The 17,056-nt window shown below is 49.3% G+C and overlaps 1 protein-coding gene and 1 pseudogene across 1 annotated transcript in view; one reads left to right on the forward strand and one right to left on the reverse strand.

Annotated features, from left to right (window-relative positions):
- LOC146026685 (importin-13-like) overlaps nt 1–17,056 on the reverse strand; it is a 234,710-nt gene that overhangs the window by 118,533 nt on the left and 99,121 nt on the right. The gene's annotated exons all lie outside the window — the stretch shown is intronic.
- Nucleotides 13,701–13,836, forward strand: LOC146029939 (U2 spliceosomal RNA; annotated as a pseudogene).

Here is a 17,056-nt window from a genome sequence, read left to right on the forward strand (position 1 = left end):
TCCCTTGACATCACCTCCCCCCGCCCAGCCAGGGCTACAGTACACGCCCACCATCCACCATCACTCCACAGCCACCATCCACCATTACTCCTGCACATCCCTACCCTCTGCCAGGACCCCCGCGACCCCCCTCCCCCGATTCGCGGGACCCCCCGCGACCCCCCCCTCCCGCGATTCGCGGGACCCCCCCGCGACCCCCCTCCCGCGATTCGCGGGACCCCCTGCGACCCCCCCTCCTGCGAATCGCGGGACCCCCGTGCCCCCCTCCCGCGAATCGTGGGACCCCCGCGACCCCCCTCCCGCGATTCGCGGGACCCCCGTGACCCCCCCTCCCATGATTTGCGGAACCCCCGTGACCCCCCCTCCCGCCATTCGCGGGACCCCACACCCCCCCTCCCGCGATTCGCGGGACCCCCGCTTTCCACCCTCCCGTGAGTCGCGGGACCCCCGCGACCCCCCCTCCCGTGATTCGCGGGACCCCCGCGAACCCCCCCCCTCCCGCGATTCACGGGACCACCCCGGTATCCGGACTATTGTTAGACAGCACTTACATCGACAGCCATTACATCGACACCATTAGTTCGACAGCTCAATAGGTCGACATGGTTTTAGGTCGACATGTCATTAGGTCGCCATGTCATTATGTCGACAGCTCATTAGGTCGACAGCTCATTAGGTCGACATGTTTTTAGGTCGACACTGCCATTAGGTCGACAGTGTCTATGTCGACAGTCAAAAGGTCGACATGGGTTTTTTCACTGTTTATCGAGCCGACATGTGCCGACAGGCGGTATTTCATGCCCTACTATCCACTAGGGTGTGGTGGGAGAATAAAATAGTGTGCCGAGCGCAGCGAGGCACCGTGCCCGAAGCATAGCGAGCGGCTGCGGTACACTTCAAACTGTGTCCATGTCGACTGTGTCGACATTTCGGCCAAAAAAAGTGAAAAAACCCCATGTCGACCTTTTGACTGTCGACATAGACTCTGTCGACCTAATGGCAGTGTCGACCTAAAAACATGTCAACCTAATGAGCTGTCGACCTAAGGAGCTGTCGACATAATGACATGTCGACCTAATGGTATGTCGACCTAAAACCATGTCGACCTATTGAGCTGTCGAACTAATGGGGTCGATGTAATGGCTGTCGATGTAAGTGCTGTCTAATATCCGTCCCAGACCCGACCACCCCCTCCCGCGATTCGCTGGACCTCCGCGACCACCCCCTCCCGCGAAACGCGGGACCCCCGCGACCCTCCCGCAAATCGCGGGACCCCAGCGACCCCTCCCTTCCGCGAGCCCCCTCCCGCGATTCGCAGGACCCCTGCATCCTCCCCTCCCGCTATTCGCGGGACCTCTGTGACCCCCCCTCCCGGCATTAAAAGGGCCCCCCGCGACCCCCCCTCCCGCGATTCACGGCACCCCCCCTACTGTGATTTGCGACCCCCCTCCCGCAATTCGCGCCGCCCCCTCCCGCGATTCACGGAACCCCCCGTAGCGCCCCCCTCCCACGATTTGCGGGCCCCCTCGGCACTTCTCGCGATTTGCGACCGCCCCCTAATTCACACATTCGGGGACCCCACCTCCCGCGATTCATGTCCCCCTCACGCAATTCACGGCACCCCCACACCCCCCTTCCTGCGATTCGCAACCTCCCGCGATTCACGAACCCCCCGTAGCACCCCCCCTCCCGCGATTTGCGGGCCCCCTCGGCACCTCTCGCGATTTGCGACCGCCCCGTAATTCACACATTCGGGGACCCCCCCCTCCCGCGATTCATGCCCCCCTCACGCAATTCACGGCACCCCCCATACCCCCTTCCTGCGATTCGGAACCCCCCACGACCCCCCCTCCCGCGATTCATGCCCCCTCCCTTGATTCACGGACCCCCGCACCACCCCCCTGCGCCCACCCTCCCTTGATTCACGCCCCCCTCATGCAATTCACGGCAACCCCCCACACCCCCCCTCCTGCGATTCGCAGCCCCCCCACGACCCCCCCTCCTGCGATTCATGACCCCTCCCGTGATTCACGGACCCCCGCACCACCCCCCTTGACTCACGGCACCCCACGCGCCCCTCCCGCAATTCACGGACCTCCGCAACCCCCCCTCCCGCAATTCACTAACCCCGACAACCCCCCTCCCACAATTTGCGGACCCCCCTTCCCACGATTCAAGCCCCCCCGCGCCCCCGCCCACGATTTGCGGACCCCCGCCCCCTCCCGCTAACCGCGGATCCCCACACACCACCCCCCCTCCCGCAATTTGCAGACCCCCCAGACCCCCTTCCGGCAATTCCACCCCCCAGCGGACCACCGCGGCCCCCGCTCCCGCATTTCACGTACCCCCGTGACAATGGGGGATCCTGTACCACCACAAGCAGGTACCGCCCCTAGGTGGGAAATCCGGCCCTGGCTGCCGCACTGCAGGTTTCCCCACTGCCCTCTGCACCAGGGCCACAACTTTTATCAATGTCTTGCCCACATACCACTATTATACAGCCTCCTGCTCTCATGCACGCTCACTCCCTCCCAGTGGGAGGAGACGCTCACCCACTGCCGGGAGCTGCATACTGTCCCCCACCCTCCTCCAGTTATAGGGATGCCCATCGACCATCAATGATTTTCAAATAATCGATGGTTTATGGCCGATGTTGAATACTTTTGCCATCAATGTGGGAGGACACTGCCCTGCCTCCTGTTCTCCTGCCCCGTAACTTCCGCCAGTGGAGACCCGCTCACCCTGTGTTGCCCACATTCCACTATCATGCTTTACCGCCCAGCCTCCTGCTCTCATGCACCCTAACTCCCACCCAGTCGGAGGAGACACTGACTCCTGTATTTCTGTGCTGCCACGCTGGACCCTCACCCACTGGCAGAAGCTGCACAGTGTCCACCACCCTCTTTAGTCCCCCGTATGCCCACACACCCCTATCACTACCCAGCTTCCTGCTCTCCTGAACCGTAACTTCCACCACTGGGTAATCGCTGACGCTGTGTTGCCCACATAACCCTATCATGCCTCATATCCCAGCCTCCTGCTCTCATGCACCCTAACTCTCACCCAGTAGGAGGAGACACTGACTCAGGGCCACCGTCCGGTACTCCTGTGCTGCCACGCTGGACCCTCACCCACTGCCAGAAGCTGCAATACAGGGCATCTTTCATACAATTCTAACCATATTTCTCACAATACAAATGTTCACAAATTAAGGGGCATAGCCCCTTACGCCGGTGTGAAGAGCGCCCATAGGGCGCGATGAATCACCTAGTATATGTATATGTGTATGTGTTTATATCAGCGGCGTAACTATAGCACCGCAGCCCCCGCCACCGCGGGGTGGGCGCTGTGCATGTGGGGGCTCCGGGGGCTGCGGTGCTATAGTTAAACCCCCCCTCAATCCCCCACAGACTTACCTATCGCGCTGGTCCCGGCGGCTCCGTTCTTCTGCTGAGGACCCCCACAAAATGGGTGCCCCCATATAGCACACAGTTCTCTGAAACTGTCTGCTGTATGGGGGCGGCCATTTTCTGGTGGTCCTCAGCAGAAGAACGGAGCCGCCGGGACCAGCGCGATAGGTAAGGCTGTGGGGGATTGAGGGGGGGTTTGCATGGGCGGCGGGGTAGGGGTGCTTGGCGGGGCGGCGACGGGAGGGGGGGGGGCGCCCAAAACATAGCTACGCCACTGGTTTATATATATATATATATCCCCCTGCAGTTACCCATTTATACTGCCTTTGCTCTGTGTTTTGACAGTGTAATATTCTCCAATGCAGTTTGCAGCCAGCAGTGAAAAGTACAATGGGTCCCCCTTGTCTAAAGTGCATCGGGGCCCCCGAAGGCTTAATCTGGCACTGTGCAGTGCAGCATGGTTTTGTCCATTAAAGAAGGAATTTGCTTTTGCAAACCAACCAGAATAATCCCCACTATGTCAACAGTGACTATGTAGACACCACAAAGCCGGCACCAGTATCCTGACACGGATGTAATGCTACTTAAAGCTTTTTAACAGTGCGGTCATTAGTGACTTTAGTCATCCCACTAGAGGAATGTATATATATAAAGCAGGATTAAAATGATGTAAGTAGCACTACAATTGTATCAGGATACCGCTGCCAACTTTCTTCTGTATATATATATAGTCACTGTCAACATAGAGACGGCAGACATCCTTCTTATATCAGATTGTGGGGCAGATTATTAAGTTCGATGAAGTGATAAACTGTCTGGTTTTTATCACCGGCCAATCAGCTCCTAACTGTGAAGTTACAGGCTTGGTTTGAAAAATGACAGGTAGGAGCTGATTGGCCGGTGGTAAAAAACAGACAGTTTATCACTTCATCGAGCCTAATAAATCTACCCCTGAGGACCAGATGTATCAAGCTTAAAAAAAGTGATAAAATGGAGAGTGATAAATGACCATCCAATCAGCTCCTACCTGTCATTTTTCAAACCCAGCCTGTAACATCAGTTAGGAGCAGGTTGTTTATCACTCTCCATTTCATTACTTTTTGAAGCTTGATACATCCGGTCCAGAAGGAGAAAACACCCCTTGCTAACGCGAGAGAATTGCGAATGAATCGCTAATCGCATCCAGTGGCGGATTCAGGGGGGGGGGGCACCAGGGCACGTGCCCCCTCTGTCATTTTATTTTGTAGCTGAGGACCAGGGCTTTCCAACGAGCCCAGCCCCGTGTCTCTAGCCCCCCGGGAACCGGAGATATCGCCTGGCAAAGCTGTAACGTTTTTTCCCCATAGGATAATATGGGACCCGTCAATTCCGACCCCCACCCGGTTCCGACGGCTAACAGTTCCCCCCCTGGCATTACAGAAACTTGAGGTTGATCTCATTCAATTCCAAATCGCTGGGCCTTCAATATGATACCAGGCTGGTCCATATCGGTCAATCGGTTCCAGAGATATTGCATGTAAACCGATTATTATTTTTTTTAATGTAATTTCATGGCTGTTCATGTTGTTTGAGGGCAGATTACTCTGGAACCAAACGTTCCAGTTTTACTGGACCAAAATCATTCAAAGCCTACTCAAAAGTTCTTAAATATGATACTTGTCTCATGTAAATGGGTCAGTTGGTTTCGAAGATATAGCCGGTTGAATGAGATAACTGGTTAAAGGGGGGGGGGTGGTTTTCTCTCCCCCTCACACCAGAAAATACAGGAACTAGGCTGGTGTTAAAGGGGCCAACCTGGGAATGCCTTTTCTGGTGTGGGTATTATTCCAAATAGCCAGGACCTGTAGTGCTCTGAATACAGCCAGGCTCTGCCACTGTCAGTGGCTATCACTTCTGCCTGGCGGCTGTCCACCATTTACCACGAGCATGTATTCCCCCTTGGCAATGAGCATGTAATCCCACATGGCAACGAGCATGGAACTTCTGGCAATGAGCATGGAACCCTTGGCAATGAGCATGTAGATAAGCAGCACTTATGTAGCATCATTTTTATTAGGCATTATGGTGTTTGGCATAATACATAATGGACATAATGGCGTGTAACTTAACGTGTAATGGACATTATGGTGTAAATGTTTAATGCACGCCTTTGGTGGACAATGTCACTGTTTATGAAGCGTATTGTGAATTTTGGCTCAATCCATGTGGCATTATGTGAATTTTGTCTCAATCCATGTGGCATTATGTGAATTTTGTCTCAATCCATGTGGCATTATGTGAATTTTGTCTCAATCCGTGTGGCATTATGTGAATTTTGGCTCAATCCGTATGGCATTTTGTGAATTTTGGCTCAATTCGTGTGGCATTATGTGAATTTTGACACAATCCATGTGGCATTATGTGAATTTTGGCTCAATTCATTTGGCATTATGTGAATTTTGGCTCAATCCATTTGGCATCATGTGTAAGGGGCAAGTATAATGGGGTCTATTTTTTTGTTGCATAATGTGTAGAGGTTGTATATGGTGTTGTACACTACACTCAAGGACACTACTGTTGAGTGGCCACACCCCCTATTCCGGAGTGTGCCTTTGGCGCGCGCACAATTACATCCTTCACTTTTGTCGCCATGGTGGGCCTGCGTACTTTAAATGCCAGGGCCTATTTTTAATCCCATTCCCACCCTCTGTCTGACACTCTCTTAGCATGTACACTGGCACCACTAACACCACCCCTCCCCCACCTAACCCCTTTTATCATGGTGCCCCCCCTGTCATTTTATCCTGGATCTGCCCCTGATCGCATCTAACAGTTTTTGCCATCTTTGCAATTATGAGAAGGTCTGAGGCTTCCAATAATCTGCGACTGAGACCGGGTGTAAGTGGACATCACTCCACCAAAACACCTGGGAACGCCTACTTTTTTTTCCTCTAACGCATGCGCAATGCATACGGTACATTTGCGCAGTCATTTGATAATCGATTTGCAAATTCTCTAATTAGTGATCCAAGCTGGATTAGCCCCTATGTTCGCTGTTACATAAATTCTGTATTGCACAAGGAAGCAACTTAAAAATAGTTATTTGGACAGCGCACAGCAATGTTGTTCGCCTACGAGGATTCCAGGGTGACTCTCGCCGCGTCTCACCTAGGTACACCCTGCCAAACTGTACGAGAACACAAAGGGACACACGGCACATTAATACACTTAGCTTCACAGACACCCACGGGCTAAATCTCAAGACTTGTTTAATCTGTCTCTGCCAAACAAAATAACAGCATTCTTCGCCAAAAGGCTGCTCCGCTGATTTGGACTGTAACACGGGTGTGTCCCACTTTTTTTTATTTTTTTATGAATCTAAAAAAGAAAAGAGTGTTTGAGAGGAGAGAGAAGAGATTAGTGAGAGCAGGAGAGGGAAGTCGTGTTTTGCTGCTGTCAATGATTTATGAGTTGTGGGTTGCAGTCAGCGCTGGTTGGAGGAACGAGGCACATGGGGCTGTTCCTGCTCATTCACTTCTTCATAAACTAAACCCATGCACAAGTCACTTTGTTTCCGTTTGCAGCCTATTCTGTCTGGCAGAACTATTTCTTTCTGCCCTTTGTCTGCGTCTCTCCTCATCCACTTATTCCACTTTTCAACGGCGCTATTTTTAAAAAAAATTTTTACAAACTTACTGCAGTTAGCCTTTGCCGACTCAGCTAATTTTTTTTTTTTCAAGCCGTAAATAGGATTTTTTTTTTTTTTTAATTCATCAACACCGTCTTGGATAAACTAGACGCGGGTCGTCTCCGGATCCGTAAGTAATTCCTGTAACTTTTTGCTGGCAGACTCTGTTTTTGTAATGTGATGCATTTCACAGGACGTTTGGGGAGAGAGAGAGAGAGACGACTATGAAAGTAAACTTCTCGTAGTGCGACTGTGAGCCAGGTGTTCTGCATGCGTACTACATTGTAGACATGGTCTAGGAAGTTGTTTCTGATGGGTCGGACCATATAGGGGTATGGCGAAGTACTTTGCAGGTGCTAAGTTTTGTTTGTGTACGATGCACCCTCTCCTCTCGTCTCTTCTACCCCCACTACACAACCCCCCCTGTCTATGTTCTTGGTGCACCACTGGAGAATTTTTATCGTTAAGACCTCCAGAAGTTTGTCTTGTTGAGACATGTATGGACCACATGACCAGGCATCAAAATGGCGATCAGATAGGTGGGGCTCTTGTGAATAATCGTTTTTGTTGAAAAGCATGATTAAAGGTTAGCTTTATAACTGCCAATCTAGAGAACATTAGGGAGGGAACCGACGGGCCTCTGATTGGGCCTACGCTTTCATGTATGACAGGTTGGATGGAACGGAAAGACTCTGGTTTGTACAACACATTATTATTATTAATGTATGGTTTCGGCGTTTCTAATGATGTAATTGCAACATGCTTTGTGCAAGGATGTATGTGCCTGGATCAGAAATTTGCATTTGTGTGTGCGTATGTAAAAAAAGGTATATAAAAAATGATATATAGATATATATAAAAATATATATATTTTTTAATATATATACTAGTAAGCATACTCGAAGCAAATGCTTCGAAAGCTAGTAAGGTAACTAATGTGAGAGAAAGAGATGTAGTTTCACTTGCTGCCAATAGATAGCAGTGTTTCGGTGACACACAGACACTAGACATATATATATATATATATATATATATATATATATATACACACGCACTGTTTTCATGGGAACCTACATTTAATGTGTATGGCTTTGGCCTCCTGTTGATTTGTCAGCAATACAAGTTAACTACACAAAAGTAACACTTGTCAGGTGGTATTTATCAAACTTTACAAAGCAACAAAATTGTGAGACAAAAAGGTACCAGCTTCTGCGTTATATTTCCCGGCTATCTTAGTAGCTGATTGCTTGTTACTTTATCTCTCACAATTATCTCCACACTTCGATAAATACCTCATAAAGAATGAAACTAATGTTTTATTAATTTGAATTACATTTTAAAACGAAGGCAAAGCTTCTAGAACAATTGCCAGATATTCCTCCATATAACACTGCGTCTTCTCTCATCGATGTTTGTGCCCGTGCAGTCGGTGTTACGTAATCTGTAGACGCTGAGATATAACGACCGAACATCGGACATGTGTTTCATGGCCGACAAGTTCATTTAATAACAACATCTAAAATGAACTAAAACGAAAAAGTCTCACTTAGGCCTTAATTAATTGAAAGATGCAGAAAATGAAGAGAACATAAAATAAATAGAATCTATGAAAGTTCTAGAAATGTTCCTCGGTCACGGAACCGCATGGTTTATTTGTGTCCATTTATTAAAGTAAATGATCTAAAAAATTGAGGAAAAAATATTCCGCAAATTGTGTGAAAATGACATAAATGCTCTTCAGTCGCACTTTCTGGTGTATTGTTACTAGGAAAAGATATAGTTTATGTTCAGAGAAACGTACGGTTGCACAGAAAGTCTAACAGGGTACAATGCTTTCTTTGATTAGGATTTTTGAATATAACTCGTCACCTAATTGTACAGCGCTGTATACATTTGTCCAGTACCCTGGCTTATATACTGTATATACCGAATCATTTGTAATGCCCGGCAGACTTGCTGCATGTGGTGATTCTCCCCCCGTCTGTAGCTCTCCTCGTGTAAGAGAAAATAAAGTCAGGATGTTCCCACTTCCCATCCCCTCAGATGCCCTCACTGAGCGCTTGCCACTGATTCACCAACATCTCCTTACTCATAAGCAGTCAGGGCAGCCATTGGGGGGTGTGGGGAAGGGGGGGTGACTGTGGGGACTCCAGTCCAGGCCCCAGATAGAAAAGGGGCCCAGGACTGAAGTATATAAAGTATAATTAGTCATAAACAAAGTTCTCATTTCCCATCAATGTAGGTTGATTAGTGCAGCCAGTGCTGCAGACACAGGTCTCACCAGGCATTCTAGGGGGGAAATGTAATAGGAGGATGGTAAGAAATCTCCAGTTTTCTTAAAGCGGCAATCATTTACACTGCACAATCAAACTGGTTTCGCCGTGTAAATGATTGCCGCTTTAAAAAACCTAGAGATTTCTTACCAAATCTCTCACTTTCTAAATCTGTCATCCTATTAAATTTCACCCTAGGTGTCCAAGAAAGGGAAGGGGGGCCCTGTCTATTTTGCCTAGTTTTGGGCCCTACAATTTCTAATGGCAGCCCTGCAAGCAGCTATTATACAAGCACTCACCTATTCTCTAGCAGGAACATCACATGGGGTGAAATGTAATAGGATGAGAGATTCAGAAAGTGAGAGATTTGGTAAGAAATCGCCAGGTTATTTTTTGTTTTTTTAAGCGGCAAACTCAAACTGGTTTTGCAGTGTAAATGATTGCCGCTTTAAGAAAACTGTAGATTTCTTACCAAATCTCTCACTTTCTGAATCCTATTAAATTTCCCCATGATTTTAGTGCGCCCGTCTTATGTCCGATTATTTTAGTCGTTCTTCTCGCCTGATTTATATTCATGTTAGTTCTGCTTCAGACTAATGACTGATCGCTGAGGTTCTGAGACATTTGTTCTTCCATTATTTACCTGGTTTTCCAGAGTCAGGTCGGCCTAGGGGATTATATACGTACACTGACGGGCAACACTTTCATTGCCCAGCCACAAACTGCCAAGAGAGGTGGGACAATTCTGACGTTCCCCCAAACACTGGGATTTTGTGTAGGGTCCAATATAATTAGCGATTCATCGCTTCACTGATAGAATAACTGCAGACATAATGACTCCCTCTAATTACATAGATAAATTACCGGGTGCCAAATAGCGACGTGCGGATCCCCCAATATTCAAAGTTAGTCGCACAGGCCCATATGTACTAGGAGTGATAAAGTAGAGAGTGGTAAAGTACCAGCCAATCAGCCCCTAACTGTCATTACAGACCGTGCTTGAAAAATAATGGTTAGGGGCTGATTGGTTGGTAGTTTATCACTCTCTACTCTATCACTATTTGAAGCTTAGTAAATCTGACCCCATGACAAGTACATAAGAAACTACAGACAAGAGGCTGCTAGACTAGAGGGATTGGGAATGTATGTACTCTATACAGGGTATGGGTCACGCAGGGCTGCCTACCCTCTCGGATTAGCTGGGAGGTACCCGTAAATCGGGTCCCCCTCCTGGCCCCCCCGGAAAGGTGGGCAAACTTCACACATTCCGAGTTTCCCACCCATTCACCCGTGGTCCCGCTATTTAAATACGGCAATTTGCAGGGTTTGTTTTCATCAAGCCCCGCCCCCAGCCCTGCAAATACCGGGATTTGGGGGTCTTAGCTCCGCCCCCTCCCCAGAGACCCGCAAATCCCGGTATTTGCAGGGCTGGGGGCGGGGCTTGATGATGCCGATATCAGGCCCCCCCCCCCCGTGCAGCTCTGCTGACAGTCTCCTCTCCGGGGTCAATGGATCGACCAAATTTAGGTGGACATGCATTGTGTCGACCACTGAAGGTCAACACATGAAATAGGTCGACATGGGTAAGGTCAACAGGGACAGACGGTCGACACAAGCATTCGGTCGACAATGGGAAGGTCAAGAGTCAAAAGGTAGACATGAGTTTTTCACGTTTTTAATCCCAAATGTCGACACAGTCGACGCGGACACCATTTAAGTGTACCCCCTCACCTCGCATGGCTCCCTGCGCTCACCAAGCTTCGGGCACAATGCATCGATACGCTCGGGACACACTATATTATTCTCCCACCGCAGTGGATGGTAGGGCATGAAATACGCCTGTCGGCACATGTCGGCTCGAAAAAAACGTGAAAATCTTATATCGACCTTTCCATTGTAGACCTAATGCTTGTGTCGACCTGTTGACCTTCAGTGGTCGTGCCAATGCGTGTCGACCTAGGAACCATATCCCTTACAGATGAGAAGAAAAAAGAGAAGAAAAAAAATGATTACAGTCTTTTTGCGCAACCGTAACGCCAATGCAAATGAGTCACTGAAAACAATACGGTTACTGTACTTTGAATTTGATGCTTTTTTGCTAAGAATGAAATCCAGATGATGCAGATTGTACGGTGGGCAATCCTCATCTACGCCACGGTCTCCGTGTCACACCGCTGTCCGGAATGACTGTGACAGATTACTGGATGTTCCGCTGCCATGCTCATAGCCCTTTTTATGTGGTAGTGACGCAAGCGTCTGCCTTCGGGATGAGATACCGGAGCTCCTCTCTTACCAACCCGCAGCTTGTTGTTTTTTCCCCTGACCTAAGCAAAAACAGGAGCCATGAAATATTCAGTAATACTTTGTTTTCTCAAAACCACCAAAACGTTTCCATCCAGTGCGACAGCTGCCAAGCACACAGCCAGTCTGTCTGGGTGCGTGGGGAGAACACACAGAGGACTTATACCCATATGGCTTAATCCCACGTCCCACTCGGATTTTGCCGCCAATCTAAAGGCCACTGAATTCTCCCGTATCGGAGAAGAGCCGACGCAGGATGGAAATGTGTAGTGCTAAAGTAAAACTAAAAAGGGCAAAAAGCTATTCTGGGTAGATGGCATGCTGGAAGATGAGTTGGACGCTGCTGCAATGACGGCAGCCTGAACATGCACAACTTCTCCATTTAATCTGTCTCAAAGGTTTAATGCATTCTGCACAATCAGATTACAAGGCCCGGCTAGACGAGGGAGGAAGTGAGTTAATTGATGTCATCCTATCATCAAAGCTTCCTCAGGAGCCCGAGGTGTCAGGCCGCAGTGTCATATGTAATGTGTATGAACACATGACTCCCGCCGGAGGTGCCTGTGTGGCTGTAGCAATGAACGCTATAGACATTTATAAATGGCTTTGATAATATAATGACATCACAAGAGCATATTTCTGTGTATGGGGATAGGAGGCGAGTCATTAAATTTCTGGTCTTTAGAGGGAAAAACTTGTTGGGACCTCCCTTACGGCCAGATGTACTAAGCTTAAAATGTGATAAAATGGAGAGTGATATCGTGCCAGCCAATCAGCTCTGAACTGTCATATCACAGGCTGGGTTTGATTGGTTGATGGTTTATCACTCTCCATTTTAGCAATTTTCAAGGCTTAGCACATCTCGCCCAGTGAGCAGGTAGCTGCCATGCTGTCAAGAAACCCCCCCCCCTCCCAGCATGGCCGATGTGCATTCGTACGCACGGGAAAAATCACTCACCACTGCATAATTATCACACTGCCCACGACGCTGTGTAAGCCAGGACTCACTGGGCGCTGCAAAGGCCGTGGGGAGTGATGACGTCAGCAGCTGCATGTCCACAACACTCCCATTTCTTCCTGCACATCTACCTGTTAACCCTCCCCCCAGCTGGGTAATACAATCAAGCCACACACAGAGCAAGCCATACGCTCTTGTATCCTCGGAAACGATGCAGGCCTGTGTAATAGGGATGGTCATCGAATATCGAGGATTCAAAATCATTGATGGTTTATGACTGAAGTCGAATACTTTTGCCATCGATAGGGAAAACACGGAGCATAGCTCCACCCCTGACACCCACAAAGCCACGCCCCCCATGTTTTGATTGGCCCACAGGCTAATCAGTAAAAATCAATGGATGACCATCGATAGGTAAAAACATGGATGTTTAACACTATCAATGGCCAGTTGCACTATTGCCATCAATGGCAACCATACCTAATGTGGGATTGCTTCTTGCAGCGAATACACAGGAGGCTGATCATTACCTGCTTTTGGACCTGTAGTGTTATCAGCGTGGTTGTGCTTATTCTGTAGAACGGATACACGTCCTGTCACGCTTGTCTGAGAAGACGGATCAGTATAAATCCATATGTATATAACCAGACACAGCTACCTGCTAATTACCCGAGCAACACCTTGCACAACAGAGGAGATTCTGATCACATGACCAAACCAAACACAACTACGATTTGCACTTCAATATCCACAGTCATTTATTATGTCCCACCCAACTGAATGACCCCAACCGCCTCTTATCTTCAGGTCTCTGATGAGCTGCTTTGCAATGCATGTTAGATTTGCATGCTGAATTCCTGGGAGGCTTTTCAGATACAAATAAAACACAAATAAAATATGTAGAAGAACGGTCACTTGTATTTTACTTGCTTTGTTTTTGCCGTCACACTCCTTTTACTACAAACTATCCGGGTCCATCTGGATGATTTAACATTTGTAAGCCCGGTTGCAGCGGCTTGATGCCCTGTTCACACCGCAGGCTGGACCCAATTTATTGTTGACACCATACCTGACATTATTGGTGCAATTATATCGCTTCTCGGCCTTTTGGCTAAGATCAAGTGTAGTATCTGTTCTTATCAGTTGGTATGGACTGGCCTCTGGCAGAGAATAGAGAAAGGTGAGACTGAGTAGCTGCTCTGATGGGCGGAGGGTGTGGGACCCCTCTGTTTTTTCCCGGGAGTAGTGAAAAGTCTCACTAAGTATCTTCACCTCTGCCAGTGGTAGGAGGCTCCGTAAACCCACTGGTAGGAGGGGGGGAGAAACACTGGGCTTAGTAGTTTGACTCTCTTGACGGGGTTTGTAGCCCCCGAAGGATGAGACAGCGAAAGGCTCAGTCTAGTATCCATTCCCAGGGAGCGGAGAAAGGCTGGGTCTGAGTAGATGGCTCCTGTTCCAGAGGTTCGTAGCCTCTGATGGGGAGACCGCGAAAAGCTCAGCCTAGTATCTTAACCCTGGGAGCGGAGAAACACTGGGACTGAGTAGATTGCTCTTCCGAGGGGGTGCAGCCCCTAAGGGAGTCTTTCGAAAAGCCCAGTGGAGTACCCATTCCCATGCCGGGGGCTGGAAAATGCCTGCTGGTGAGACAGAGAAAAGCTTGGTCGGACGCTGAAGGGTCGGCTGCCTGGAGCCCGAGGCTGCACTGTGCCCCCGGGGAAACTCGGGGGTGCCTGATTTGCACTGGTGATGTCCAGCACCATGCACTGAATGGCACACACACTGCGCACTTCCCTCTAGGTTAGGCTACACGTCCTTACCTCGTCCTTTTGGATGGGGTAGGACAATTTTTTACACCCCCACCCCGGCCTTCTGGCTAGGGCCTCTTTTATTTTATTTCTTTGATTTGCACTTTTGAGCACTTCACGTTTTTCGTTAGTTTGTCACGTTTTTTTTGATTTGGGTAGTGCGGCTGTCCCTAACAGGCCTTCCGTTCCCCAAACGTGACTGGGACTCTTCACCTTTTGGGGAGAGTCCCGGTTCCCTCGAGGGCAACCCCGAGCCGCAAGGCGGAGGGAAGCCTAAGCGGGTCTCTCCAAACCTTCGGGTGCGGAGGACCCACCGTCCGAAACCCTTCCGGGGGTGGAGGAAACGCGGGTCCCTCTGAGCTTCGGCGAAGAGGACCCACCGATCCCTTTTTTCCCTTCCTCGGCCTTATGGTTGAGGGGGGTTAGGGGAACCATGGGGCCTTTCTCCTTTGGGAGAGGGCCCACACGTTCGTACGGCTGCCCCCTTTGCACGTGTTTAGGCACAGCACTGGTGGTGGTGGGAGCACACCTCGGGCTCCCTGAGTTTCTTCAAACTCAAACTCCCATAGGCAGGGTGGTGTATGCGCTGATGACCGCTCCCACACCTGCCGCTGTCCATTTTGACAGTTGCAGGTGTTGTTGCGCTGTCCCTTGATTAGACGGATGCTGGCACCGGGCCGCGCAGGGCAGAGAGATCTCGCACATGCCCAGTAGAGACAGCCAGGCAGGAAGACATAACATGTCAGCACTATGCTGATGTGCTGTGGGATCAAGGGGGGATTGCCAGAGGGGGGAGTTTTCACTCCCCACTATGGCAGGTATTCAATGCAGCCGACGAGGGGGTTAAACAGCGAGGATTGTGAAAACCAGCGATCCTCGCTGTTTAACCCCCGTGCTGGCCGCTCACTCTATTCAATGTTCTGGGGAAATCCTCGCCGTCACAGGACGGCGAGAATTCCCCAAAACAGCGAGACCCGCAGCGAATGTAGAAAACTGTATTTAGCTGTATTTAGCAACGAGTCAGGCCCTGAGGAAGCTAAAATCTGCGAAGCGCGTGCCGGCTAGCGGTGCGCAGGCAGATGTTTGCAGTTTTTGTTATTTTTCTTACTCATGTATTTTGATTGTGTGTGCTAAAAAGTGACACGCTGCGATAGCCCCCACACTGGTGCTCACTGTCCATCGCATATAGCCACTTGGAGGCGGCTCCATTTGGACCCTCGCAGTCAGCTACCCCGGTGGTGTACCAACACCTGTGCGATCCTAGAGCGTTTTCACGCTAGATACTGTACACACTGGGCAATCAGTACTGGCAAACTGCACCCATACGGAGGGGGCTATAATATCCACAGAATAGTGACACTCTGTGACAGCTCCTACAACGGAGCTCACTGTCCAGAACGTATAGTCACTTGGAGGCGGCTCCACCTGGACTCCCGCAGCCAGATACCCTGGAGGTGCACTGACACCTGTGCGATCTCAGAGTTTCTTCACGCTAGATACCGCACATACAGGGTAATCTGTATTGGCGAACTGCGCCCATATAGAGGGGGTTATAACCTCAGAGGGATCCTCTTCAGGAGTCAGAAGTGAATTTTCACTCATACACTGTGCAACTATCACAGTGTATGCAGATCCCTACTGACGTTACTCTGACCTTATAGGCGTGATAACCCCATATGCACGCATGTGAACCTGTGTCACAAAGAGCCAGTATTAAGAGGTTTTTCTAACCCGCTCTCATACATGTAACCTGGCCTGTCAGACTAAAATCTTCTCTGCACAGACCAGGCACACACTGTCCTAAGTTGAAAAACAGTATTCCACAAACACCTCTGCAACGTCTGCCTGCCACCTTGGTTTTAAAATTGTGTGAACCCCAACCTTGTCTGTTGTTATATGTTTAAATTTGATCTCGTAGTTCTTAAAAAGAAATAATAAAAGTTAAATTTTACTCTTGTTTGGTGCACCGATATAGGACATCTCTTCTCTTTTCTTGACTCTACAAATTCTTATGTCCGATGGTAGCACACCCCCAGTACTGCATTTGTACTTATAAACAATCTACCTAAGGGGGTCCACCTGTTTCTACTCTGGGTCTTGTGCGACCGACAAAAAAAACAAAAAACCTTTGTATATTTAAAAGTCTAACAATCTGGCCCCGGGTTCGGCTCGGATCTACTCTCTGTAACTAGTAAATGTAACGTATGCTAAATAACAGTAACGCTGGCCATACACCACTGCGATTTTGCCTGAAATAGGGCAAATCACATGTGTTTTTGATCCCCTCTGATGCGCGGTCCCGTGCGCATTGGAGCCCTAGATCTCTGTGCTGTAGGATCGATCGGATTGGACAGCCTCCAGCAGCACTTGCTGGGATCGCATGCAATATATCACATACAATCCTGCCGCCCGGATAGGTCCTGCACAAGTCAAGGCGGATAGCGTGCGACTTCTTCCCTGGGAGATGTCGCAGTAGTGTATGCGGTAATGCCGGCATCAAGGGAGAGGTATACTGTCGATCCAATAATGGGCAAGGAGGGAGACAGAGAAATGTATGAACTTGCACGCAAATAGGGCTGTTCCAAACATCAAAACAATTAGGAATAATCCTTTAATTATAACTCAATAAGGATCATCTATGT

Source organism: Crinia signifera, chromosome 8 (assembly GCF_055691185.1).
Source record: "Crinia signifera chromosome 8, ASM5569118v1, whole genome shotgun sequence".
Taxonomy (NCBI): Eukaryota; Metazoa; Chordata; class Amphibia; order Anura; family Myobatrachidae; genus Crinia; species Crinia signifera.